The sequence below is a fragment of the Archocentrus centrarchus genome, chromosome 16 (assembly GCF_007364275.1).
Source record: "Archocentrus centrarchus isolate MPI-CPG fArcCen1 chromosome 16, fArcCen1, whole genome shotgun sequence".
NCBI classification, from domain to species: domain Eukaryota; kingdom Metazoa; phylum Chordata; class Actinopteri; order Cichliformes; family Cichlidae; genus Archocentrus; species Archocentrus centrarchus.
Genome location: NC_044361.1, coordinates 27580487 through 27608448, shown reverse-complemented (window position 1 = coordinate 27608448; position 27962 = coordinate 27580487). Strand labels below are relative to the sequence as shown.

Sequence of the window (27962 nt, the reverse complement as noted above, 5' to 3'; positions counted from 1 at the left end):
CATACATAAACCTCTCTGCTTCTGTCCTGGTAAGAGGGACACTAGGGGAGATGGAATAGGCCTCTGCAGACCACTTTTTTAATTTAAATAAAAAAAAAAAAAAGCAAAAAATAATCTTACACAGGTTTCCAAAGCCAGAATTTCAAAACAAAACAAAAAAAGACAAAAGTACTTCACTCCCTGCTTCTATTTCCACTTCTTCTTCTTGACAAGCATCAAATGAAAAGGGAGCAAGACCCAATGTCAAAGTCAAAGCCAATGGACTAAACACTTGACTCTTACATGTGTCTGCACGTGAGCAGACACACACCCTATTTATCTGTTAATGGCATGCAGAGTGCTGCAGTGAGGCTGGGGGAGAGAAGGAACAGATTGTCCATCAGAGGGTTACAGGGTTCAAGTCCATGACCAGAGGGCTAGAAGATGGTTAGGGGTTGTAGGTTCAACTCCCTGGGGGTGAGGAGGATCCCTGTTGTCTTCTGTCCGATGCCCCCACTCCCCACCCCCAAACCTCCTCCAAGACAATATCACCCCCACTCCCCGCACTGCTGGCCTTTAAAGCTCTGCTCATTCTGATCACACACATGTAAACCTGAGCCTAGCCTCAAGACATGCTGTATTTCTTTCAGATGTACACATGCACGCACACACACTGGCCTGCTCATAAACAAACACACACACACACACACACGTAGCCGTACTGATAACTCGCTGATGCACAAATATATTCATGAAACTCCAAAAACACTCTTACATTTCAAACAGAAATGATTTGGTCTGTGTTCCCATCATCTTATTTTTAACCTGAAACTGTTTCTATCTGTTGCAGCTCCATCTCACTTACTCCTCCTGTGGAAAAAAAAGACCAAAAAGAAATACAGCACAGCCTCAGCTATCAGTTTCAGCAGATCCAAGTGGATATGACATATTTATGTAAACACTGGATACATATACTGTATACATACATATATATGTATTGTCATTGATATTGCTTCTTTGTATTTATGTACTGCTCCAGATTGACTTCAGCGATAAAGAATACATCAGAGACTTGTGCTGGATACTCCACGTTGCATTCATCGAAAGGTAGACACACATGTATGCAGCCACACACACACACACACACACACACACACACAGAGCACACTAACCTGCAGGCCTATAACTCGCCTGGTTGGCTGGATGGGTGGATGCATTATTAAACACACAGGATTTCATATGTAGAGACAGAATATGAATGCTGCACTGGGTCCTTCTGTGGATGTTCGCTCCAGTTGTCACCGTTTCATATTTTGCTCAGACTTTAAGTTATTTCAGATAATATTATTTGCATAATATTAATCAAAAAAATGTTAAGTATTAAGTAAGCTACCGAGTATCTGTTTATTTATTTACAACTGTCAATTTTCTTCTTATTGCAGTTCTTAGGCTGATATTACTACAGTGTACACCATTTCCCTCCACTGCTAGCTCTTCCTCACGTTGGAAGGTTTCCTTATCTGAAGAGACTAATGTTAGGTGATTCTGTACAGATTAGAAATCTCTCCAAGACAAATTTCTCTACAATTTTACTTTGGCAATACTTCAAACTTTAGGGACAGCATCTCCTCCTGTGGCCATTTTTCCATCAGCACCAGAACAATTGAAAAGCGACAATGGTGGCCTTCTACATGGTCAAGGTCTGGCTCGATGTCACGAATGAGAACGATGAAAGATCAGACTTCGCCACAGGGCAGACGGTGAATACATATAACATCATCCTCGTCACAGAAAGCTGCTGTAAACCCACAAAAAACGGTTAAATCCCATCAATTAACCAACAGGCCCGCACACGAGGAGAAGCTGAATGGCAACTAAACCACAACACGAGCGCTGTGTGTGTTTACATCTGTAGGGCGGGCAGGCCGGGCCCCGACTCTCACGGTAATCGATGAACGAGGGAGGAAAGGGAGGTAGCGGGCGAGGCAGGGATTGTGTGTGTGTGTATGGGGGAGGGCGGGTGGGAGAAAAATCGGTAAAGAAAGCAGGTTATCTCCCGTCATTAGGGGAGGGGGAATCCCCGTCTGGAGCGAGAGAGGGCTGGGTGGGTGAGGAGGGTGAGGGAAGACTGGGGTTCATTGATAAAAAGGGAGAGAGGGGAGAAGGGGAGACTATGTTTGGCATCGAGAGAGAGCAGACAATTATCTGTATTGATTAGAGCGGCCCAGTACTGTGAAGACTGAGAAAACTATGACTGGATCAATAGAGAGAGAGAAAGAGAGGGAGGAAGGAGGGAGAGAGGGAGGGAGTTTGAAGATAGACCAACAGAGAGAAACAAACGACAGAGATAAAAGATACATATAATGACAAAACATAAAGAGACAGAAACATCGTTTATGGTGCAAAGCAAAGAAGCGAAGTCACAGAGCCAAGGTGGCATAAATGTTAAGAGGGTAGTTTGGGGAGGGTAGAGGGGGGCGAGTCAATGAAAGCACAGGGAGATACATTACATTGTTGATGTCATTACTCTTTATCATTGATTTGTCAGCACAACCACAGAGTTCATTCAACGAGCCATCCAGTGCCCTCCCGTCACCACAGCACACACAGCTGAACAGAGAGGGATGGCGAGAGACTGAAAAAGACATTAACTAAGTACACACCGTGTGACCACAACCTGGCCACTGAGACTGGAGGGCACAGACGAAACTTGGCTGGAGAAAACTGTCACTTCTGCCAGCTGCAAGAGGTAGAGATCCTAAGCTGCATTAAAAACACTTTGTTTTAATGCTTGCAACCCTTTTATTCTGATATTAATTACTTACAGAAAGTTTTTCAGGTGTCCTTGTGCATGCATGTTAGCATAGCTTGGCTGATTTCCTGCTGTGCAACTCTATTGAAGCTATTCTAATGCTGATGTAGACTGTAGTACACATCAGCGTATATAATGTGGTAACTTGCAAGTCATTTGTTAACTTGCTCCAAACACGTTTCATTACGTGTGTGCGAGCGAGTGCGTGTATGCGTGTGCGCCGAAGAGGGGGCTTTGAAAAATGTCAGGAGGGAGGCGGCGTTCAGGTGGGGGGGCCTTACTGTGGGGCCTCTTTTTGTCCTAGACAAAAACCAAAATGGTGGAGTAGGGGAGGAACAAAAGGCACACAGGGGGAAACAGGATAGTGACAACCTGTGCTGAGTAAAAACATCCTGCTGGCACACACACACACACACACACACACACACACACACACACACACACACACATATTAATCCCTAATCAGACCCCTTTGAGTGTGTGCCTACCCACTCACTACACTTCCCGTTGAAACTTGCATTTCTTGTAGTCCTTGGCCCCATTACCCAGGCAACCCAGACCCACACACACACACACACACACACACACACACACACACACACACACACAGAACCACATCTGTCATTTCTTAGTTTATTGAACATTACAAGATGATAGAATTCAGCCTCCTATTCGCTTGATATTTTTTGACACCGAAGAGGAACGTATTGTCAGAAAAGGTTTATACAAAAGAAAACAAATAGATGAGGAAAAAAAAAAACGTAAAGTCTGAATGGGAAAGCCGGCTGTATATTGAGGAAACCTTTGGTAAGGGCAGAAAATGTCAGGTTTGACAAATGACCTTTTAAACATGGAGCAGATGTAGAGAGTCATGTACACTGTAGACAGAGGGCAGCTCAACTGTCTGTCTCTTAACGGCTAGTGAAAAGATAAGTGTGACCGTTTCATAGTGTTAAAATATAACACTCGTGACTTTAAATCAAAATGTGGAACAAACTGGAGTGATTTCTCAATCAGAAGTGAATTTTATTTTAGAGAGAAGATGGTGGAAGGCTGGTTTGGGATGTAGAGAAAGGATGACAAAGAGAAAGGGGGTGGGGGTCTACAAATGTAACCGGGTAAAAGTACAAGAAGTTACTCATCAATATGGTTGAATATATGTTAATGTGGATCCATTTGAGAAAAAAACTAATTGAAAGCTGCCGTAAATTTGATGAGTGAAAAAAAAAATGATGTAAATATAAATATTGAGCTGAAATCATTAACTGGGAAGTCTTTTACATTTTTATTTCTGCTTTTTTGCATTTAGACCCCACTTTTGAGAATGAATGGAGGTGTAATATTTGTAATCTGTTTTTTTTTTTTTTTCAGCATTTGTTTGTGTGCTCAACAAGTTTTAAGGTTTAGCGTGCACGAGCCGCTGCGTCAAGTCTACTGTAGCCCGACCAGGGTCCATCTTCAGGGTGACCGTTATGACAGCTTTCCCCAAATCTGAGGAACTCTAACAAGTAAAAAAAAAACTGAAAAGAAACGAAAAAACTGAATTGGGAGTACACAGGGTTATATTTAACAGTAATAAATTTTCATGCAGATTGCAGTAGGAACATTAAAATTTTAGTATAATGGCAAACAGCTCACAGTATTGGGTAACACGTATCCTTTAGAGCCGAAACCTGTAAATCATTATTTTTAAACAGTAAAAATTTTTTTAAATTGGTAAGGGTATAAAAATTAAATATATTTCAAAAGTAGCAGTGCACCCAACACGAGTGTCTGGTCTTGACACGCATGCAAACAGACAGAAACTGATAAGTACACTTCTTAAAATTACTGCTGTGGATGACGAGCACTTTTCGACCATGAGTCGTTATCGGCGCAATCTAGAAAAATAAAACAGTAAGACTTCTTAAACTGAGAGAGCAAACCGCGACACAACAATCTGCAATACTCCTGCTAAAATCCTGGTGACGGCACACCAAGATGGTGAAAACTGTCATTTTTACAGGTCGGTCAGTTAACGAGTGAACGTGGAGTTTAAGTTTTGTTCACGACTAAGTGAACTTTTTATTATTCATGCCTTCTAAAGCTAGCAAGCTATGAATTGAACTGTGGTTTTGTGTAACATCTTTATACATTGTGGTTGCTGTCAAACAGCAGTTCAGTAAAATATGCTGTCCTTACTTTACTGTTATTGAACATAGAAATTTCTTAGAGTATGTATGAAAGTATAGTAGTATAGGGACAAAGAGCAACTGAGGAGAAGAAATAAGTGACAATGACAGAGAGGAAGGGAGAGCCGGACATCAATTACAGGTATACAGTTATGCATGGATGACATCACTGGACCCCTCCTCCAGCCCTTGGGAATGGGCGCCTTGGAAACAGTCGCTAAGGGAACAGAGTACTGAGAGGGCTGGGGGACCAGGGAGCGAGGGGGGGGTGGACAAGATAGTTGGAAAAAAAAGAAATTCAAGGAGGTAGAAGACAGCCAGAATAACACTGAATCAAACCTCAGTGTATTGGGAAGGGGGAGTTTGAGGACAAAGTCATGTGATCTGTGATCTGGGGGAAGAAAAAAAAAAAAAAACCTTTCCCAAACAAATCAGCTTTTACCTTCCTCACAGCCCATTCAGCAAATGGGCCACCTCAGCTCATAAGGGTGAAAAAGGAAGCTCTAGCACAGCTAAAGCCCGCATTGTCCTCTTCTCCCGTATACCGAGACCAACCTCCCATCCACTCCAGTCATTTAGAGAAGAGAAATTTAGTGCGGCACTGATGCAGCGTGATGGTAAAAACCGGCACGTGACAGAAAAGCAGAGATGGCCTCGGGCCAGTTTAACGCATACAGATATAATTTTGATAGAAAAAAAACAAACAAAAAAAAAAAAACATGTTGATAGACAAAGAGCAGCCGCTGTAGTGAAATGCTGGCCGTTAATGTTTAAGGGTGGTTGGAGGTCATTTTTAACCAGGACGCTAGAACCTGTGTAAGTGGATAGAGAAATTGAAGTTTGCGGCATTGCATTAACACACAAACACACACACAGGCTCCACGCCCACTGGAAATCACCAACACGCCATTCTGACCTCGGTAAACTCTTCTCATCCCTGCAGATGCTGCAATGTCCACACACACACACACAGACACACAGGGATGTACTCCGACTGCTCTGTAAACATCTCAACGCCAAACTTAAGCGCCTGATCTACATTACTGCATGCAAGTACCACATCAAACAGCTGCAGCGGCAAAAACAACAAAGATATAGTTCGCATCACTGAGGTATTCCGAAGTTTATGTGCATAACAAACACCTACATATTTATGCAGGATATTTACAAAGCAGCGTCATAAACATACCAAAAGCGTAGATTTAGTATGCAATATAGATTTTGTATGTATGCATAATATGTGATCAATATCTGTTACTGAATAAAACATGCTGCTGATTTTTGACAGGCCGATTTGAAATGGAGATGCTATGCTAATACAAAAGGCCTCGGTAAGATTGGCCCTGAACCCTCCACATACCAGCAGTTCACATTTAGACGCTCTCACCTTCACTCTCCATAATGCATGAGCTGCCTGAATATATATCACCCCCTGCACAGCTCACTCTCTCACACACACACACACACACACACTTCCATATGCACAACAATGTACAGACACACTACTGTGTGCACAATGACGAGGGGGAGGCTAGATTTGCACAAGATAGCTGCGCTGGCATATAAGCGCACACTCACAAATCAAGCAATCCAGCACAGAAAACAACACAAAACAACCTAAAGACACAAGACTCCACGGTGAGAGTTTGATATACCATGCATGTAAAACAGGAAGAAATACATCAAGAAAAAAGAAATGCTTTTTTTGGGTGAGAAAAAAATGAAAGCCAAAAAAAAAAAAAACTGAAAGGAAAAAACTTTGCAGTAATTTGGAAGTAGAACTTGACAATCCTAAAGGGTCCATTTTCTATTTACTGGCTGAATTTTGCCAGCAGAACCTTTTTTTTTTTAAAGCTTTGATTGCTATGAAACATGTTGGGGATACATGCAGTAAAAGAAAAAAAAAAAACAGCTAAAAAACACACAGTTGTTGTTCTTTGATCAAGTGGTGTGAGACACACTGGCAGTGCTTAATCAAAACACTGGTAAGCCATCCTGAACTTCTAGGCTTTCAGCAGCAGGAAACAGGGTCAGGGTTGCTGAACAACTCAGTGTGAACTGCTCTGCAGTTTATGTGTGTGTGTGTGTGTGTGTTTTTTTGGGGGGGGCATGTCGGTTGTGTTTGCGGGCTGCCAATTAACACACACACAGTTTTTGAAAGGTAGAGTCAGCTGAAGCGAGGAATGAGGAATGGAAAGGTAGAAAAGTAAAGGCGGCTGAACAGCTGATGCTGCTGCAGGGAATATAATGGTTCGCATTACATTACATTATTATGATGGAGAACAATAAATATGCATTTACAAGGCAGTATGTCTGTTTTAGAAGACAACCAAATTTACTTTGTGCTTCTCTCTCTTTCTGTCTCGCTGCCCCTGCCGGTCTTTAACCTTGGCCTCCGGTGCTTCTGCCTATCGCAATAAAGTCTCCCCTTCCACGTCTTTACCTCTCCTACCCTTACTCTCTTTTCTTCCTCCTCTCTGTCTCTCTGTCCCCCCGGCACCACTGTTGTCCACTGTTCCACTCATTCATAGTAAACACTATTGATTTTCAGCAGGGAAAATAAAAAAAAAAGGACCATGAATTTTAATGCCCCTATCTGTCCCCTTCTCCATCTCTTCCTATTTCCCCTGCCTCTCCCTTTCCTTCACCCCACCCCCACCCCACCCTCCAACACCACCACCACCTCCACCTCCACTCCATCTTTCCTGAGGGGAGGATAAAGAGATGGGGATCGTGTGTGTCTGTATGTGTGCGCCATATGTGTGAGTGTAAGGTGGTGGTACGGAGAGAGAAAAGGAGGGGAGGGTGGGTTGCATTTCTCATTTCCCAGCTGTGCCTCTCTCACACAACTGCCCCTCCACCCCACCCCACCCCACCCCACCACACTCCCTATACCTCTCCTTCTCCCCATCCCATCCTTCTCTCCTCCTCAATCCTCTGTTGTTCCCCTCTTCTCTTGACATCGGCTTTGACTCTGGGGAGTGGAAGCAAATGAAGCTCTCCCTCTCACACACACACACACACACAAATACACAGAGCGCGGCTACTCGCACACACAGCCACACAGAGGCCGCCCCATTCTGCTGGCGTACACACACTCTCGAAACACTCGCATGAACACACACCACAAGTGATACAACCGGGCCCTCGGTCAGGGCCACGCACAGGCAAGCGACACCCTCGTTCACTGTTGCTGCGTTTCAGAGTTGGTTGTGTCTCGTGTCAAGTATTTAAATTTTCTTCCATCTTCCTCTTCCATTTTCTTTCCACTGACTCCCTGCTCCACGCTCACACTCGCTTGTCTGTCTAGGTGCATTTATCTACCTTCAAAACACCCCTCGCCCCCCCCAAATCCACCCCATCCTTCGCCTTTTTCCCCTCTACCTCCCTCGCCCAGCCTCTCTCTTCTACTCTGTGTATTGATTTTGCTATAAGCAGTGTCCCGGTTGCGACAGGTTAGCGCAGACAGACAAAGGCAGACTTCATCAACCAGTGTTAAACACAGGAGCCACGTCCTCAATAATCACTCCATCACACAAAAGACAACGAAAGACAGAGACAGATAGAGGAGAGGGGAGGAGTGAAGGAGAGGAGAAGAGATGAGCGTGTATTGATGAATAGCGAGTAGTCGAACAGAAGGGGGGAAAAACTGTGTTGGAGTATTTTCAAGGCAGTCTTTTTGTCCTTTCATTTGTAAGGAACACTGGGGAAATAGATTCCAGCCTGTATTCAATCACACACACACACACACAGACACACATGCAGAAATATGTCCTAAATCTTAAAATCTGTGATATCTTTTATCTCTTCTTTGTGGCATGTGTCCTTTCGTTTGAAAAAGCACTCACATACAAGGTTATTTTGTTAAAACCAAATGTCTGTTGCTAAAATCTTTGGCACATGCATTAGTAAATATTATTATATATGATTAGTGCCTGAGGAGGAATCTTCTTTAACAGGCTCATTATAACACTGAATATATCTGGACTTTGCTGGTCTTTTAAAAACAGTCTGAAAATTATGTGTGTGTGTGTGTGTGTGTGTGTTTGTGTGTGTGTACGCCGACAGTTTTCATCTCCACTTAATCTCCTGGTCTTAATTCAGAGTGTACATTGAGCCGCCTAATAGGATGTGACTGGAGCGCCTGCTGCAGCACTAGCTACCTAGCCGCTAATGAGAGCGCCGCCACAGCCGGAGAATCAAAGCGCTTCATCAGCACTCCTAATTACTGTAAACCTCGTTAGCTGGCTGGAAAGCTAACATCTGCTCTCAGTAACAAATTATGTCCAAATATAACACGGACCTGGCCTGACGTGTCCAAGCGAAAATCAAAGAGTGTGCTGTTACCACACCCAGTGATTTCATTGCTCTATTCTGTATTGCAACTGTAATTAGAGCAATGGAGATTTGTTGCTACTCAGGTTGAAATGAGCAGCACCGAAAAAGATACAAGTCAAGTTCCACAGCTTTTCTATTGTAAGCAGTTAGGAAACCTTTTTGGCATTAGCAGCAGTTACAAAAATGCTCGTCTTGTGATTTTTAAAAAAATTTTTTATTTTATAATCCACCAAGGTCTGAGGCTGCTAATGTTGCCCATCTATGAAGCAGCAGGTGTGTGGACAGCAGGTTTCCATGTAGCTCTGTCTGTTTGCCCACTCACCCCCTCTCTATCTCTGATCAAAGCGCGCCCTTTCAACCCCCTCCACCACCACCTTCTGCTGTTCCTCTCTTCCTCCTCCACCCCTTCTCTCCCCTATCATAATTTGACTGATGATTACACTTGTCACTCATGGCAGCATGTGGCCAATTAGGAAGTGGGGTGTTGAGGAGGGGAGGGACGTGCAGTTTGTGGTAAAGGGTGTTTGAGGCAGTTTGAGGGGAGGGTGGGTTGGTGGGTGGCAGGAAATTTGGGTTACAACTACAACTTGTCATCGTTTGTTCCTCTCAGGTAGTCTTTTTAGTTCTTAGCTAGGAGAGAAACAAATATTCATTTCTGTTCAATTTTCCTTGAGAGACTTGTGAAACACCCAAGAGCTGTGCTTTCTCTACCCTTTCAGACGCTCCGTCCTTGTCTCGCACTCTCTTGGCCACTTCAGTATCTCTCCATGTTCCAGGGTAATCACAGACTCATTTAAAGTCACTTTTGTACACTACCTCTGACTGGTGGTTAAGAGTGTGACCGCAGACTAGGCTTTTATGGGCCTTAATGTGTCCTACAGACACTTTGGCAACCTGGCTGCTGTTGCCAAAGATGTGAGAACAGAGAGGGAAAGAGAGCAGGGGAAGGGAGACAGACAGAGGAAAAAAAAAAGAGAGAATAGGACATATGAGGCCAACAGCCACGGCGACTTAACCAGGCTGAAAAAAGGGGGAACGAAAGAGGATGAAAGGGGAGGGAGGGAGAGGGACGTGCGCGACAAAATGGACAGAACATGGGAGCGTCAAAAGAAAGGGGAGAGAGAGGTCACTTAGTCACTCCTCTGGCACCCCCTACTCTGCACCTCCTCCCTTGTCCCCTTTACAAACAGACAAAGGGACGGAGGGGTGCAGCCCTTGTATAGACGAGGGAGGGGTTGTACCTCTACCTTCCTTTCTGCTTCCTAATATTTAAAGACAGCCGGTTAATATCGTTGGGGCATGCGGGCAGAAATTAATAACACGCACTGGAGGTTATTTAAAATGAAATGTTCTAATTTGGACGGGAAAAAAGCCTCTTAAGCAAACAAATACTTAAGCAAAAATCACTGAAATATTAGTCATAAAGAGGGTTAAACTGGCATTTAGTTTCAAGCTGTGATGAACATTTTTTTTTAATACACCTGATCCTCCATTAGAATCTAAACCAGTTTATGGATGTTAAAAAGTAGGCTTTTGATAAATATCAATTGACAGACTATTCATAAATGGTGATATGCTACACTAAATGAGTAGTGAATATTAGTATGCACAGAGCAGCATTTTAAGTAATTGATAAGCATTAGAAGCTCATTAATTTACATTTTGCAATCTCAAATATACACAGATAGGATTATACTGAATAAACTAACTTGGATTAAACAAGCCTGATATTAAGCTCAAACACCAGTGGTTAGCTCAACCTGAACTTTTTAAGTAATTACAACAGGAATTTACATGCTACAGTATTAATATACACACAGTTCTTACTGATGATATTAGTTTGCATTAGTCATGGTGTAATTTACATTGCTCTGGTATTATAACCCAAACAATGCTAGCGTTCATGCTAGTTAGCTTGAGTTAAACTTGGCTTAGCGTCACAGTTGGCTAGTTAAAGTGTGCCTTTCCTTTTGATAAATAGTAATTAGCTGCCATTTAAGCAGAATATTAATCAAGTTATAAAACAAAATGAGGTCTCTATGTGGGTTCATGATGCATTTCTCTCCATACCTGGCCATTTCCCCTCTCCAAGCCCGCTCCAGCTCACTGAGAGGAAAGGATGATCAGCGAGGTAACTTTTACCTTTCCCCCATTTTCACTTTGCTCAGCTCCAAGACACCAGTGGGGTACTCGACAACTAATCACGTGATGAGTTTTTTTTTTTTTGCTAGACTTCATCTGTTAATCAGGCTGTGGTCAATGTTTTGATGACTGTTTTTCCTTCTGTAGTTCAGAATCACCTGCTAATAAGTGGTAGTGAAGATAAGGCCATGATAAGATCCTGATTAGGGAACAGGAGAGACAGGGAGACAGGGAAGGATGGGGAAGTATTTTCTTTAGTCACTGGCATTTTATATATATATATGGTTACCTACTTAAATCACTCCTTCCTTACCTGTGCAAATGAGGTCCATGCAGAGGGTGCATTTCATTTCATTTTGTATTTTGTTATTATTTTTCCATCCATCCATTTTCTTCCACTTATTCAATTCAGGGTCACAGGAGGCTGGAGTGTATCCCAGCTGTCATAAGGCAAGAGGCAGGATACACCCTGTACAGGTCACCAGTCTGTCACAGGGTTAACACAGGGAGACAGACAACCAATCACACCTATGGGCAATTTAGAATGATCAATTAACTTAACCCCACTAATTGCTTGTCTTTGGACTGTAGGAGGAAGCTGGAGTACCCAGAGAAACCCACGCAGACAGGGGGGGGAACATGCAAACGCCACACAGCAAGAACTCGGCCAGATGGTGGATTCAAACCCAGGACCTTCTTGCTGTGAGTGCTAACCACCCCAGGGTGTTCCAATCAAACATCCCTTCTAAAACATTCTTTAACAACTACCCCTCGTATGGGGCTTTGCCATGACAAGCTATTATTGGTATGCCTTGGATGTATTTTCATTCATCATCTGTCACAGAAAATAAAGGCATTATTATAATCAGATACAATTACTTGAAATTATGGAGTATTTTCATATTAAACCAGAAAAAATAAAAAAAGTGTGACTGTGCACTTCTGAAAGAGAGATATTGCACAGGGGGGTAAGAGGGAGAAGGGGTGTTGGAGTAAAACAGATTAATTTCAGAACAGAATCACCTGCAGGGAGAAGGATTGAAAACAGGAAGGATAAAAAAATAGAAACATGCTCAGAAGGAATAGAGAGAGAGAGATTAAACATGCATTCAACTCTCTCAAAAGGCTGAGGTGCTCTTGAAGAGTGTGTGTGTGTGTGTGTGTGTGTGTGTGTGTGTGTGTGTGTGTGTGTGTCTGTGTCTGTGTGTGTGTGCATACTCCAGAGGATGCATTTAAGATGATGTGACATTGCTTATAGCAGACATGTTCGCAGTCTCTCCGCCTCAAAACCCGATCGGTAAGCACTCGCCATCCACCCTCAGTCTGAAGGACAGCAGTGGAACCTCAAAGGTTAATAGGAACCCTTCATTACCATAAATCTTATCAGCTAAATGAAATGGAGAGAAGGACCCCTGATTTAGTCATCAGCTCTGCCGGGCTAAGGGGAGACACCCAATCAAACCTCTGGGTTTTATTGGTCTTTTTTATTATCTAAATGTACTGGCACATGAGCAGGGTGGCAGAGGTGACAGCCTGCGGCAATCAACAACAAAAAAGACAGCGGCCAGTAAAAACGCATTGTTGGTTTGGAAATGAGACCACTGTCATCTCAGCAAATAAAGTGTCCAGACAGACCTTGCGTGTTGCTACAAAGAAACACATCTTTGTGTCCCAGTGAGCAGGGGAATGTATTGAGACTTTACACTGATGTCTGAATAAATCCTTTTGAAAAATCCCACAAGTTCAGCTAATCAAGTGTATAGGCAGCAGGCGTTCAGTGGTCCGTTTTGACTGCCTAGTTTGATTGGCAGCCTGTGGTGATGACCACTCCGACACTGATCACAACCAGGCCAGCACTGACTGAGCATCCACACATACTCAGAGCAGGATGTCCCCCATGTAGAGGTCAAGTATGGCTGAGTTCTCTGTATGTACATTGCCTGTGTGCTATTGGAGGAGAGATAAGGAGAGGTAACTAGAAAACACAGAAGGAAGTGTAAATCAATATCAAGGATGGAATCAGCTGGTTTGTATTTATTCCTGCTGATGTGTTGATTAGCCGCTCTCTCTCTCTCTCTCTCTCTCTCTCACACACACGCACACACACACTCTCCATCTATCCCTCTCTGTGTGTGTTCTCTCTGTTATTAAGGTCTCCAGGTCTGATTAAGCAGCCCGCTCACCCAGCCCCTGGTTAGGACTAATGCTAGGCTGTATTTCAGCAGACACCATGACCAATTGCACAAAATCATTCCTCCAAGTGTGAGTCTGTGTCTGTGTGAACCCACTGGAGAATAATGGATAGCCTGTAAGTGCTATTCATTAACATCTTCAGAAGAATATGTTTGCATGATTTTAATGCCATGTCCTGCTGCGTGCTGGAGTATGCATATTTAAAAGCATGTCTTTAAAGGTCATTGGGTGAATGTGTGTAATATTGTGCGCGTGATAATGGTTATCAATACGCTAATGGTTGTTGAGAATATAGGGCGGATGTGTGTGTACATCCTGGTTGCTCCTGATCCCCGGGAGAAACTCAATACCACTCCCTGCTTCTAATGAGCTAAGGGACCTCATCAGCATTAATACTACATTAGTCTCAACTAATATAAACACATCAGTGCACATCACACGCACACACATCCACATGGTTTATATAAATACAACCCACTGCCGCATATGCACACCTGAGCAAATCCAATAAAAAGGTAAACAGTTAATAGGATTAAAAGGAATTATTAAACCCCACTGTAACACCAATAACACAGCAGCACCCTGTTAATAATCTTTATAGACCGGATTTGTTTGGATTAATCCAAAACCATGAAAAAGCTTAATTCCCAGTACTATATATTTAAAAAGTCACCCAAAGCACACAGTTACAGAGCAGGTGTGATGGCACAGATGCGCCTTTGTGTTGCCAGATGATTTTATGACTGTCCTACAGTAACTCATATTTTTGTCTCCTTACATAAATGCATCACTTAAACATAAGACGTCACTGCTGCGGCTCCTTTGGGCCCTGTCACATTGTCAAATTTTGTTGAGGCCATCTACGTGAGCCTAATATACGTAAATAGATGAGCCGATAGCCCATTAGCTCCTGAAGCATTCTGCCATCAGCCTGCAGCATTCAGAACCCTGTGGCTGGCTCATCTACTGCAATCTAATTCTACTACCACAGGGAGAGGAGAACAGAGGAGAGAGAGGGGAGAGAATTGTATTGTGACAGAGAGTGGGAGGTAAAGGGACAAGAAGAGGAGAGAGAGGGCTACAGAGAAGGAGAGAGGTAGCTTAATGCAATAAAGCATGTAGTATTGACATCTTTCTCGTGTCTATTGATTCCCCATTATGTTGCTAACAAACCCAGGTTGACATTTTGTCATTTGCAATCATGTTAACACTGCGACTTGCACGCTCCCCTCCACAAACCGATCTATATCTACACACACTGGTTTGCACGTGTGTTCATGCTCTTGCACACACACACACACACACACACACACACACACACACACACACACACACACACACTCACTCTCTCTCTGTCACACACAGAGAGCAAATGGGTAAGCACATGCACGACAGAAGACATGCTAGCACGGTGTTATACACATGTAGAAATGTCTTAAAAGTTGGCAGCGAGCGCAGACGCAGAGCTGTAGACATGTTGATTAATGGATTAAGACTGAACATTTTATTGGAATACACTGAAGGAAATAATAACATCAGACTGGCCGGAAATGTTATGAGGAAAACAAATATCAATAACTGTACAGTTAAATGTTACTCAGCCTGAAATGCAGAGGCAGAACTAAAACAACTTACAAGCTTCTAAAACCTGAGGAGCGTGTGTGATCATACTGTAAGTGCATGCGTGTGTGAAAGAGAGAGATTTGGAGAGTATACGGTAGAAGATGGTGGTTAATGGTGTGTAACAGAAGGTGCATAGCTGAGATGAACTGAATTTAGGGGTGTGTGTGTGTGTGTGTGTAGAAGAGTGTGTGAGAGAGGAGAGAGAAAAGCAGTCTCCAGTCTCCTTGATGTCCCATCATATCATATCACATCACATCACATCATATCATATCATATCATATCAAGCCCTGCACTGTGTGGGAAATCTGTGGTTTCTCCTCTATGTCTCATTAAACTTTTATATACCAGTTAATGCTGATGGCTTCACAAAACACTTTACTACACATACACACATATACACACAAAAAGTTCACACAGCAGTGGCCATGACCTGTACCTTCACAGACACAATGCCATTAAAAATAGAACAAAACCTGGATCAGTTACAGCAGCTTGCTGTCCAGGTGCAAACAGCCTAACGTGCTTGTTTTATGGTACTGTATATGATGGTCTGCCTGTTTCATGACAGTGTGTGTGTGTGTGTGTGTGTGTGTGTGTGTGTGTGTGTGTGTGTGTGTGTGTGTGTGTGTGTGTGAGCCCCCACAGGGGTTGTGCATGAGTGCTCAAGGCCTGTTGTAACATGAAAGAGAATCAAAACACAGGGGGTCAGGTGGGGCTGAGTCTAACGCTCCCTCCATGACCTTTGACCCCACACAAGGCTCTAACGCAAAGGAGTCAAGGAGCTGCCACCAGTCAAAGAGACAAGTTAACTCAGAGATTGAGTCAAGAGCCCTACAACTACCCAGACAGCAGTGTGCGTATGTGTGTGTGTGAGAGAGTATATTAAAGGCTCTTTGTGGACTAAGTGAAAGCACACTTCTGTGGGCGTGTCCACTCAATCTTAGTATCTTTAATACTTTCAGACAACATCACTCCTTTTATTTGTTGATGTACGATGAAGAAGCAACTCCTGTTTTAGTCCTCAGATGCTGAACTGATCCAGCGCTCCCCTGGCAACAAACCCTCTGAGTTCAGAAAGGACAGCACCTTGCGCTACGTTATCAAACTGGAATAAAATCAGCATAGCATTGTGAATCATGTTATCCCATCATCTAAGGAATTGAGCAGCCTGTGTACACATCCCATCACGATGCCTGCTTATTCAGATGCCCTGGCCTGGGACACTGCAACATAATGGCTCATCCTTGGTTTACTCTCACCTCTCAAGCTCAAACTGGGTTTTCCTCTCCCTCCTCGTTTTTCACTCTGTCATCTGCTCGTACTTTCACCCACTTCTCTCTCCCTCTTTCCACATTTTTTTTTTATCTCATCCTGACATTCGCCATTTTTCAACGAGCGGAGACCGAAAAACTCCTCCCCCCTGGTCCCCGCTCCTTTGCCTTTTCCACCCTCCAACCACTCTCCCCACTCTTCTCCGTGTATCTCTCTAGAGATATGGCAGGTAACAGGTCCCTTTCATCCCTCTACGCTCTTTTTCTATCCCCTTCTATCACCTATCCCTTCACTGTCACACACTGTGCACTGTTGAGTGAGTATGTGGAGTAAGGGTGAAGCCTGGCGCCTCACAAATCAAATGGGCTTGAACTGATCTGGAAATGAGGGGAGAGCTGGGGACTGGGCCTTTAAGAGCGCATCCACTTTCCAAGGAGAGCTTCAGACACACAGCTTCATACAAGTTTCTCTCTATATATGCAATAGTTAATGACTAAGGTGAACCAAAAAATTTGCCTTTGACCTCATTTTCCTCCTTTTGCATCACTTCCCCATACAATGCAGGAATGCAGGGCAAGCAGAGATGTAAAGAGGGTAAAGAGCTAAGCAGCTGTTGCATGTCTAGGAAAGAGTCGATGCTAGACTGAGCAAGAGCTTTCTCACAGCAACACACTGAAGCCGGACTGGCTGCTCCCACCATGCGTCCTTTTCTTCCACTTCGGCGCAGATGAAACGCAGACGGTGCCCCAGCCTCAGTCGGCACCCCCCCCCCCCCCCCCCCCGACTCCACACTCCCTCTTCTAGTCTGCTCTCAAGCGTGCAGCAGCTCAGGCAATGGGACAGAGAGATGTAATCACCCCAAGCCTATTTCTAGTGGTGTTTACAAAGATGCAAGCCTTGTCAGTTTAGCTGCATTTGGACAACGCAAAACGCGCACACCACGCAGAATCAGAGGGGTTCCGCGAGCTCAAAGCCGACTCACTAACAAGTTATTTAGTCTACGTTAATAAAGCACAAACACAAAACAGTTGACTGTGAAATAAAACGAGAGAAAAACGGCGTGTCCCCAGTCTCCTCTCGCATGTTGTTACTCCTCCGTGCACCTACTCTCTCCGTCTATCTCCCCCTCTCCCTGCTTCCACCGGCCCAGGAATCGATCTCCGCAGGATCGATAAGTTGGCATGAATATTCCCTGCCTGCCGAGAGTCTAGTTGGGGAGAGTCGGAGGCTGAGGCTCAGGCGCAGGCAGTGGAGAAGAGGGGAAGGACGGTGACGGAGACGGGGAGAGAAAAAAATAGCCTACTCGGAAATAGGAACGCACAGGCGGCGTGGAAATTAACCAACACACGGGTGGAACAGTGGCGCATCATCTCACTGAACGGAAAGCGAAAGAAAGGACATTTTACGCAATTAATTTTCAATCAGTCTGGACAATGCAAAGCGCCCGGGACAGCTTCTCTGATTTTTATCAGCCGCCCCGCAAGTGCGGAGGACTCTGTTTAAGCCCTCAAAAGGAGCTCGAGGTGTGTGTGTGCGTGTGTAAGTGGGTGTGTGCGCCACCAGCTCTGCCCGCCGCAAGTGCATCGGCACCGAGCAAAGCGGGGCGGGTCTGCGGGGCTGGCCGACATGGAGGAGGTGTAGCAGGGAGAAGAGAAAAAATGTCTTACCGGAGTTGGAGCGGAGAGCCAGAGGGGATTTGAGACGCCAGGCGTTGAGGTCAGGGGTAGTTCTCTGAAACACGAACGGCACCGGCAAGGGAACAAACATGATCTTCCTCCGGCTTCTTGTTTTGATGCAAATAATCTGTCAGATGTACTGTAACAAGCTCTGTCCTCCTCTGAGGCTTGTGTATCTTCGTCCGTTTTTCTGGTAGACAGCTTTTGGGAAATATTTGGTATGGAGAGCTCAGAACATTCGCCGTTAGGTGTGTACACATGTAGCCCCAGCTGCGCACTTTTATTTACATTTGCAGACTGGTGCTCGGCATTTGTTTTGGTGTAAACGTGCATAGAAAATAGTATATATGTAGGATGGTCCCTTGAGTGCAGCAGTTATCTTACAGTCCAGACTAACACACAGACGGACAGAGAGACCGGGGCTCACTTCTGCAGGCTACAGGAAAAGTTGTGTTACTATAACAGGCCTATTCAGAGTAGCTTTAACAAAAAGGCTGCATGTCACCTGTCTGCCGTTGATGCACCTGCGTCTCTCTGTTACCTTTGCTCTGCTAAATCGTTTTCCTTGAGTAAACATAGAGGCCCGGGAGCTTATTTTATCCCTCCCCTTCCTCGCTCCTCACCAGTTAGTGTTTCCTGTAGGTGTGAGGAGGCATGAGAACAGTCGCTAGCCTATTCCTGTAGCATCACCGGCCGGGCTTGGCTTTGGTATTCGCTTTGCAGTTTAAAACACTACAACAGGGATACATATCAACAGACACGACAATGCAAAAAGAAAAAAAAAAAGGCCAGCAGAGTTAGAAAGTCTTATTTGGATTTCTGCACTATTTGGTTTGATCTACTATATTTGGTCTCTAGCTGCACGCGCTCCTTCTCTTCTTCCCTTTGCATGGAGGCTACATGTAAGACATTCATCCGCGTGGGCAAAGCGGCGGGTCGCGTCCAGAGCGTTTATTAAAACAGCTTCATTAAAGGCTTCTAAATAAACAAGTGGGGGGGAAAGAAAAAAAAAGGGCTGCGCGGACACAAACACACACACACACACATATACACACACAAACAACGCGCGCGCGCGCTTGGCCCTGACGCTCCTCCTCCCTCGCTCTCTGTCACAAGGCAGTAATTAAAACGCAATCAATCGATAGATAAATAAATAAATAAATACAGCGGGTAAATAAATAAAAAAAAAAAAACAGAGTAAAACACACACAAAAAAGCAACGTAAATAAGAAAGCGTATCTATTGAAATCCGAATTATGGTGTCGCGTTTTATCGGAACACTTGCCTATCTCCGTCCATCCGTCTGTGTGTCTTTTTTTGTCTGTCTGTTTGTCCCCGTTATTATTTGGGAACCCCAACAGCTCATTCGACCCGGCTCCCTCCAGGATTGTAGCGATCTGCCACTAGGCTGGCCGCAACATTGAGGCGAGAGAGGACCCGCTACTACTCACACATCACCACCCCACCCCCGCGCCTCCCTCCATCCCTCAATCCCTCCCTCCTACCTACCCACCCTCCACCTCCACCACCACCCACCCCATCTCCCTCGTTTTCACTACCGCTGCAAAAGGTATCCTGTATTGATTTCTGGACACCCCCCAATAATACCGGCTATAATGATGCCAATGGTGATCAGTGCATTACTGCCGACCTCCTTGGGAAGGGATGAAGACCCGATACGAAAATCCATGGATACCTATAGGTGCTTAGTGTTAATACCTACCAGGATACCCAGCATGCACTCAATTAAGTCATCTCATCACTGCTGCGTTTAATAAGCCCTCCTGAGCGGAGGAGGGTCTATCATTATTCAGATAGATAGAAAGACAAGAGCGACCACTGCTGTTCCAGGCATGAGAAAATATGAACACAGTACAGTCTGCAAAGTGAGACAAAAGCAGTATATGCATGCTTAAGTGCTTGCATTTTAATTTGTACACAGGAGACAAACAATACATAATAATAATAATAATAATAATGATAATAATAATGAACAAGACAGCAGGTGTCCGGGGACGAGCTACTTTATTACAAAGGTGATCACCACAAGCCCTCTTCCACGCATGCCGGGCTCCCTTCTGCCCTCTCCCTCTCCCGGCTCCGACATGTTACATGCTGTCAATTACAGGCCAACATCAGTCAACGCCGCGCGCTTACACACCAGATTATTGTCGATATAGATTTTTAAATAGAAAAATCTATACGTTAAACATTTCAGTCAATACGGGCAAATCGATCGGAATGAGCGAGCTCCTGCTCCTGTTGGGCCTCAGAGCCCCATCCCGCAGGACTGTTTATGCCTGCTCACTTAATGCTGTGGGCGATTAGGCCCGTTTTAATGGAAACTGCACGTGCAATAAATTACTTTCCCATCATCACCAGACTTGTCATTTACTCAGTCATCAGCAGACAGCCATATTGCCAAGAAATGTGAGCTGCACACTAAAACTGGCATATTCCTAATTATGAAAAATGTGTCATCCTCTGTAGCAGACAACCTGGTTTTATTGTCCTTCTCCCTCTGCTTCACATATGACAGATGACATCCGCAGGTCCAATGAGGAAGAGGAGAGAGGAAGGAGAGAGAGAAGGAAGGGAGAGAGGGGAAGACAGAGATGGGGAGTAAGGAAAGGAGGAAGGGGAGAAGTGGAAAAGTGGAAAACTGAGAAAGAGGAGTAAGGTGGTGGAGTAATGAGAGAGAAGGAGGAGATGGTAGGTAAGGCAACAAGAAGAGAGAGGAGAAAGAAGGAGGGAAGGGCGAAGTGACTAGTTGTCCTTCAAAGACCCCCTTCTCTCCACAAAGGGAGCCATGCGCGCCCCCTTTCCCTCCTCCCCACACTCCTTCCAGACAAAAGCAATTATTTCTTGTAGAATGTAGTGTGGTTGTGCGCGTCTGTGGAAGAGAGGGATGGAGGGAGGGTGTGCGAGATTGAAGGAGGGGAAAATAAGATGGTGTTGGAGGGGTGAGGAGGATGAGGAGGAGGAGGGGGGTGGATGCTAACACATACAGCATCCATCCATTTGTCCTCCATGCGCTCTTCTTACCAAACTCTTCTTTTTCTTCCCCCTGACACGTCCACAAAGACACAGAAAACTATCAACTAGGCAGTCGCACATTTAAAAACACGCCACCATCAAAACACCTGTGTGGATTTCAGGTATTCACTAGACATCAGATGATGAGTGAATCTCCTTATTCTACAGCAGATGTAAGACCCGAAAACTTTGAAGGTAGAAACAAACTCTCGTGTCCTCTCGCTGACCGCCTTTCACACAAATTCAGGCATGTGCAGAATTTTGATTTTCACCCAATTAAATTTATTTTTCCTTATCATGTCTGCAAAGGTTTGAACTGTTTGACAAGTAAAATACGCACAGAATACAAAGGCTTCACTACTTTGAGATTATATTCTGTCTATCTGTCTGTGCTACTGTCTATCTGGGACAGACCACCTGAATTCAGCAAACTCCCCCCTCAGTGTGTTTCTAGCTTGGTGCCTATAGGGCCCCTGCAGCGAGGTGGGTGCTACCGCTTCAGTTCCCAAGGGACCTGGAGAGACCCACAACCCTAAAGAGAGAGAAAGAGATAGGGAGCGAGAGAGCTCCCCTGAGGGGCCGCTCCAGCCAATAACCCCTGCTGGACCGCTTTCATTGAAGGCCCATGGTCCTGATTGTCCACCTCCCTCCCTATCAAGCCTCCCAATCCATACAGAGATACATAAAGCTGGTTCCATTGTTTTCTGGCTGTATTTTTGCCCTGCTGTATTGAAAAATATCTTCCAAAATTGTCCTTCTCTCGCTCTTGTTTTGCCTCTATTTTTTTTTTCAGAGAAATACAATGGATGTAATGTTGAAAAGCAGATACTAAAGATAAGGTGTCACAATTAATATTTAGCTGCAGAATGATTATTTTTAAGTACCAAAGAAAGGCTAAAAGTGTATCTTTTGTTATTTGCATTCTTCAGTTCTTTCAGAAACTTTTTTTTCCCTTTAAATTACAAAATAAATGTGGTTTCTACTTACAATACACTGCACTGAATTCGCAGGTTTTTCTACATTACATAATGTCTGTGCTGTCTGTTACATTTAATAAAAATCTTATACATATTCATCATTTGTCATAATGTCACAATATTGATCTATCTGTTAAATTACTATTAAACTACAGTTAATGCAGAAAAGACACTATTAATTGATTTCCTCATAGTGGTGAACACACTTCTCTGCTGCCCACATTACCCAGTAATTTTACCACAACTAATCCCCGTGATTATGTAATAAATGAAATGTAAAAAAGTAAAAGAAAAGTTTATAAAGCGACGTCACATTTGAAAAGCTCTTGAATATTTTCAGAATTTATTAAACATTAATGGATTTGGTTAGACAACATTTCCCACAAAAAGACAAAATATTAAACTGATGGGTTAAATTAAGCAAATTACAATATTTAGAAACTTGTAGTCAAATACTTTTTATAATCTGGTAGCTAATATTTTTTTTTTCTTCTAAAAATCACTTTGTTTGCAGCTGGTAGTTGGTTACGTAGCCGTCCCCACCTACAGTAGTCACAAGCAGATTTATTCATAGAAAGCAATTTGTTCAATTTCTCCCCACAAAATGTTTTCCATGTCATGTGCTGTAGGTCAGGATGTGGCATGAAAAATGTATCCAATCAGAAAGAGCCAAAGTATCCTTAGGCTACACATTAGTCACAGCACGGTCCATTCATTAGTCATATTGTTTATTGCACTCTTGGTAATTGCCTGTTCTTCATTTTGAATGATTGATTTGACTGGTTGGAAACAGAGTTTGAATATTGAACATGATTTTTTTTTTTTTTTTTTTTTTTTTATAAATGATGAAGCAGAAGAAAAGGCAGCATGAAGTTTTAACCAAAAAAAAAAATCTTTCTCCTCTGTGAAACGGCGTGTACTGATCAGACAGGACGTGTGTGTTTGTGCTCACGCTCCGCTCTGCGTGTGTGACCCCGGCTCATCCGAGGGTGTTTGCGGCCATGTCATGGTCATAGTTAAATGGTGATGTCATGTTGACAAACGAGCTGGTTGAATTAAATTCTCACTCATCAATAACAGCGTCGGTCGGGAATCAATAGGAGCCAACGGTGGCGTTACTGACTCTGTCAGTGGCCTAACAAGGCCCTATTAGAATGGACAACGCTCTCTCTCTCTCTGTCGCCCTGTCCCGTCTCATCCGGGCAGCGCAAGGCATCAACACACTCCTTTCATATCCTCTCAGCACACACACACATCAATAACAGATGGCAAAATGTAATATTCACACAATGCCATGCTCTGACATGATGTATAGATTTGTCAAGATAATATGGATATGATGCATGGGTTTTTATGAGGTTTGTTTTCTTGGTGTCTTTGTCAGTGCATGTGTTGGCGAGTGGGTGGGCAGGTATTGTTTGTGCATCTTGGTTAGTGCCAGTGTGTGGGAAGGCAAGATGTGGTGCAGGCTTTGGATCCTAACTGCAGAGTTCACAGCCAACCAAGATTCAATCAATCCAAGAAGATACACACATACAGGTGAGGAAGAAGAGAAGTGAGCTGTGCGAATTTGTGTGTGTGTGTGTGTGTGTGTGTGTGTGTGTGTGTGTGTGTGTGTGTGTGTGTGTGTGTGTGTGTGTGTGTGTGTGTGTGCGCGCAGAAGTCTCACACACATACATGCTCACAAAAAGTACCAAATGCGCATCGAGAATGATAAAACTTCACACGCACGCTCACGTACACAGATACACATATGTTGAAACATAAAATACACACAAACTCACACAAACGATGACTGTACACCACAATCTCCAGCCTTCCGCCTTCCTTTCTCGCTTTCCTTGAGCGAACAAGCAGCTGATCCAGCTAAAGCCCATGTTCTTTCTGTATTCCTTGTCTTTTATATTAGTTTTTATTAACTTTGCCTCCCTCTCTCTGTCAGCACTCTCAATAATCAATGCTGATATATTGCCAATATCCAGCTCAGTCCCTCATGCCATCTTTCACTGAGGCTCCATTATTGGGGGAGATTGGCCCAATAATAATGATATTTATAATAGATATTTATTATCTGGGTTTGTGGCAGGCCTGTGGAAGCCCCCTGTGCACGCACACACACACGCATGCACACGCACACGCGTACACACAGTCTCGCTGGTGCTCTTTAATTTACACTGGTAATATCAGCCGATTATTCCCCATACAGATAGTCTAGGGTTATCAGCAGAGTTAACACACAGTGGCTGCAATGTATTCACTCAACGTTATAGAGTGCACTGCACCTGCATATGTGTGTGTGAGTGTGAGTGTGTGTGGAGAGCTGAAGGTCCACCTTTGGCAGCCTACCGACACTGAGCAGTGTTTAGAAGCCAAGGGAGGGTTGATGGGATGGGTCAAGATTCAAGCAGTGCTTGGTCAGGGGAGGGGATGCAGGAGAGAGGGGACTGGACAATCTGGCCTCTCACCCTCACCACCCCTCCTCTTTCTACACACACACACATACACACAAAATCCAACCCCCCCAGGCCTCATCTACACCCCCTCCATCTCCCTGCATCCCTCCAGTAGCCAGGGCCCCAGACGGTAATCCACCCCAGTGCTCCTCATCCTTTCATGTATTGATTTCCTCTCCTGCGCCACGGTTACATGTCGCACCCACGTCATTGGGTCTCGGCTGCTTCTGCTCCCACCCCCTCCCCTCTCTATCTCACCCATTACCCCACCCTTACCCCCCACCACCACCACCACCACCACCATCTTCAACAACAACTAAGGGGCTGGATGGTGGGGGTGAGGGGGTTGAGAAGGGAGGAAAAAAAAGAGTGAGAGTGGACTAAAGGGAGGAAAAAGAGGGCAGATAAAGCACTGCAGTATTTCAGTAAAGCAACCAGCATTTTACAGGGATAGAAACAAACAGGAGAGGATGGAGAGAGAAATAACAGGAAAAAAAAAATCTGCCCCTGGGGGCCGCAGAGGATATTGTGAAAATTATCAGAGTGCGACACACGCTCGAAGTCCACAGTGAGAGATTTATTTCGAATTTGTCTTTGACAGTGAAATTCATCACTGAGTAGGCCTGTATCTGCTCTAATTTTATAGGTGCATTTGGATGAATGCGAGAAGCCAGAGTCCCAATTTGTGAGAGATAAATCTGAAATTAATTAGCAGAGCTGCAATGACTGGTTGATCAATCAGTCAGTCAGTGGGCAGAAAATTAATTGGCAACAATTTAGGTAATCGATTAACAATTTTGTCATTCTCCCAAAAAAAAAAAAAAAAAAAAGGAAAAATTGTGTTTTTCATTTCATTTCCTTATAGCTTGAATAGTTTGGGGTTTTTGACTTTCTGCCACCTTTCACTGTTTTCCAAGAAGAAATAATCAACAGCTAAATTCAATCCGCTGAAAAGCTTGAATGATCATAATTTATACAGTACAATTCAAAACTCCATCAGGTATAAAGTTGGAGGTGTTGTCTTTTTCACAACCCTCCAGTATGAATTTGTATTTTTCAATGCCCATGTGATCAGAATGTACTCAAAAGTCATTGTGTGTGTGACACATCCCCCAGTGAGCGGATGAAGTATGTATGAGACTACAGGCTGGGAGTACGACAGGTCAAGGTTATGTTTTGAGTGTGTGTTGGACGAAGTGGTGTCTGTCTGTCTGATTGTGTGAGAGGTCCCTTTGTGCCCAAGGACAGTGTGTGCGCGCGCGTGTGTGTGTGTGTGTGTGTGTGTGTGTGTGTGTGTGTGTGTGTGTGTGTGTGTGTGTGAATGAGAGAGTACAGTTCTGCAGGTGCCTCCGTGTGTGTGTATGTTTGTACATGCGTAATCTAAAATGAGTAAAGCCACATGTTAATGTATCCGAGTGTTTTTAAACTAGGGTGTGTGTGTGTGTGTGTGTGTGTGTGTGTGTGTGTGTGTGAGGGTGCATGTGCCGTCAGGCCATCCCTATCCCTATCATCAGGGCAAACACAGGCCCCATCACCACAAAGCAAACAGCAGCTCAGTCCAGGGTATGCATTTTAAACACTTTATCTCCTATTGTTTAGCCAGCACTCACTCCGCTCAACCCTGAAATATGTTATTTTACATTTTCTGCAGATGCACACTGCAGACAGAAAATGTAAACACAGAAAGCTTAATCAAAACTGTCACTGCAGTCTTTACCATCATAATAATGCAGCTATTAAAGCTCACTTTTTTAAACATCCTACATTTAATGCCACTGCAGAGAAGCATTACATCATCTTTGACAACAGTAGTGATATTGAAGTTTTTCTCCCACTGTTGCTGACAATAGTTGCTTTTCCTTCCTTTCCTTTTGAAAGCACTTATCTTAAGTGGATCAACGCAGAGTAAATTGTAATTGCAACACAGTAATGCTACATATGGTCCATATATTGTGTGTTGTGCAAGGCACTCAACTGCACGCTGAGACAGAAAAGCAGCAAATGACTTTAGAAAAGGTTAGCGCAATTTGGTCAAGTACAGAGGCTATAAAAAGAAAATGCTATCAACTAAATGTCTGAATTTGAGCCTCAACACTTAAGCCAAGGAAAGGTCAAACACACACACACGCACGTACGCAGGTACACCAACACACATATACAAACACATACATGTTCTTGTGCATGCACTGAAAGAATTCATCGCTTACTTCACATCAAGCTCTTGCGCACACATACACCTTCAAGTGTGCAGACACACTCACACAGACTCGGATACAGCCAATTAGGTCCACCACCTTCAGAGAAACACCAGTGGGCATGTAAGATTCGGAGTCCAGCAGGCCTCTAAAACCTAACACAGTCATAAGCCAGAAATAACACACACATGTCTCCAGTAGGCTCTGCAGACCGTGTGAAATAGCAAGGCAAAGACAAAACACTCTATTCCATCTCTGACATTTCCAATATCTGTCTATCCCTCATAAACCTTTGTTCACCCATAAAGTGACTCATTCTTCAGATGAACATGTTCCATCCAGGCGGCTACCAGGCTGGCAGCCGTTACTGCCAGTCGTTTCTGACGCTTGTTATAATTACAAAATTATTGATTCCCTTTACATTTCACAGATTTTTGGCAGGAGGTAGTAAAGATAAATTGATTTAAAATCCTCATTACACTGTGTAGAAGTGGTTTAATGCTTTAAAAATAGTTTGATTGAGGAGCTATCCATGTTTTTTGCCCTTTTGTTTCTACACTGCATGTATATACCCGTACGGTGTGTGTGTGTGTGTGTCTGAGTGTGATTTTTTTTTTTAAACTCGACTTCCCCTTAAAGCTCATAACTCTGTTTTCCCCTGCTCACCTCCTGCTCTTTGTCTCTCACTCTGTTAATTCACTACGCTGTCACCAGTCAGTGTATTTACCTAACACCAGTCTCTCCCCCTTTCCCTTTCCCTCTCCTTCTTCTTGTCTCAATCCTTTCCTCCATCTCTGCCCCTGCGAACGGTGAGACTGTGTGAGTAAGCGTGCAGGAGATTTAGAGCGGGGATCAATAAGAAATTTAAAAATCAATGCACTTAGCGCCAGGAAATCAATGGGCCTAATCGGGATGCCAATCGCCCCAGTCAAAACAATTAAGAGGGAAGAAAAATGTTTAACAACCTCCTCTTGCTTACATAGACACAGGGGGAGCAAGGGAGAGAGTGACAGAAGCCTAAAGAGGAATATCAGAGGGAGACACAGAGGGATGAGATGAAGTGATATATGGGAAGGAAAAGCTCAGGAGAGAAGG

The 27962-nt window shown here is 44.0% G+C and overlaps 1 protein-coding gene across 1 annotated transcript in view; it reads right to left on the bottom strand.

Annotated features, from left to right (window-relative positions):
• Window positions 1-11493, bottom strand: part of pou2f2b (POU class 2 homeobox 2b) — a 33779-nt gene extending 22286 nt beyond the window's left edge. Inside the window, exon 1 of the mRNA XM_030750340.1 lies at window positions 11371-11493. The gene's annotated coding sequence lies outside the window, so the exon portion shown is untranslated. The remainder of the gene's footprint in view (window positions 1-11370) is intronic.
• Window positions 11494-27962: the final 16469 nt, after the last annotated feature.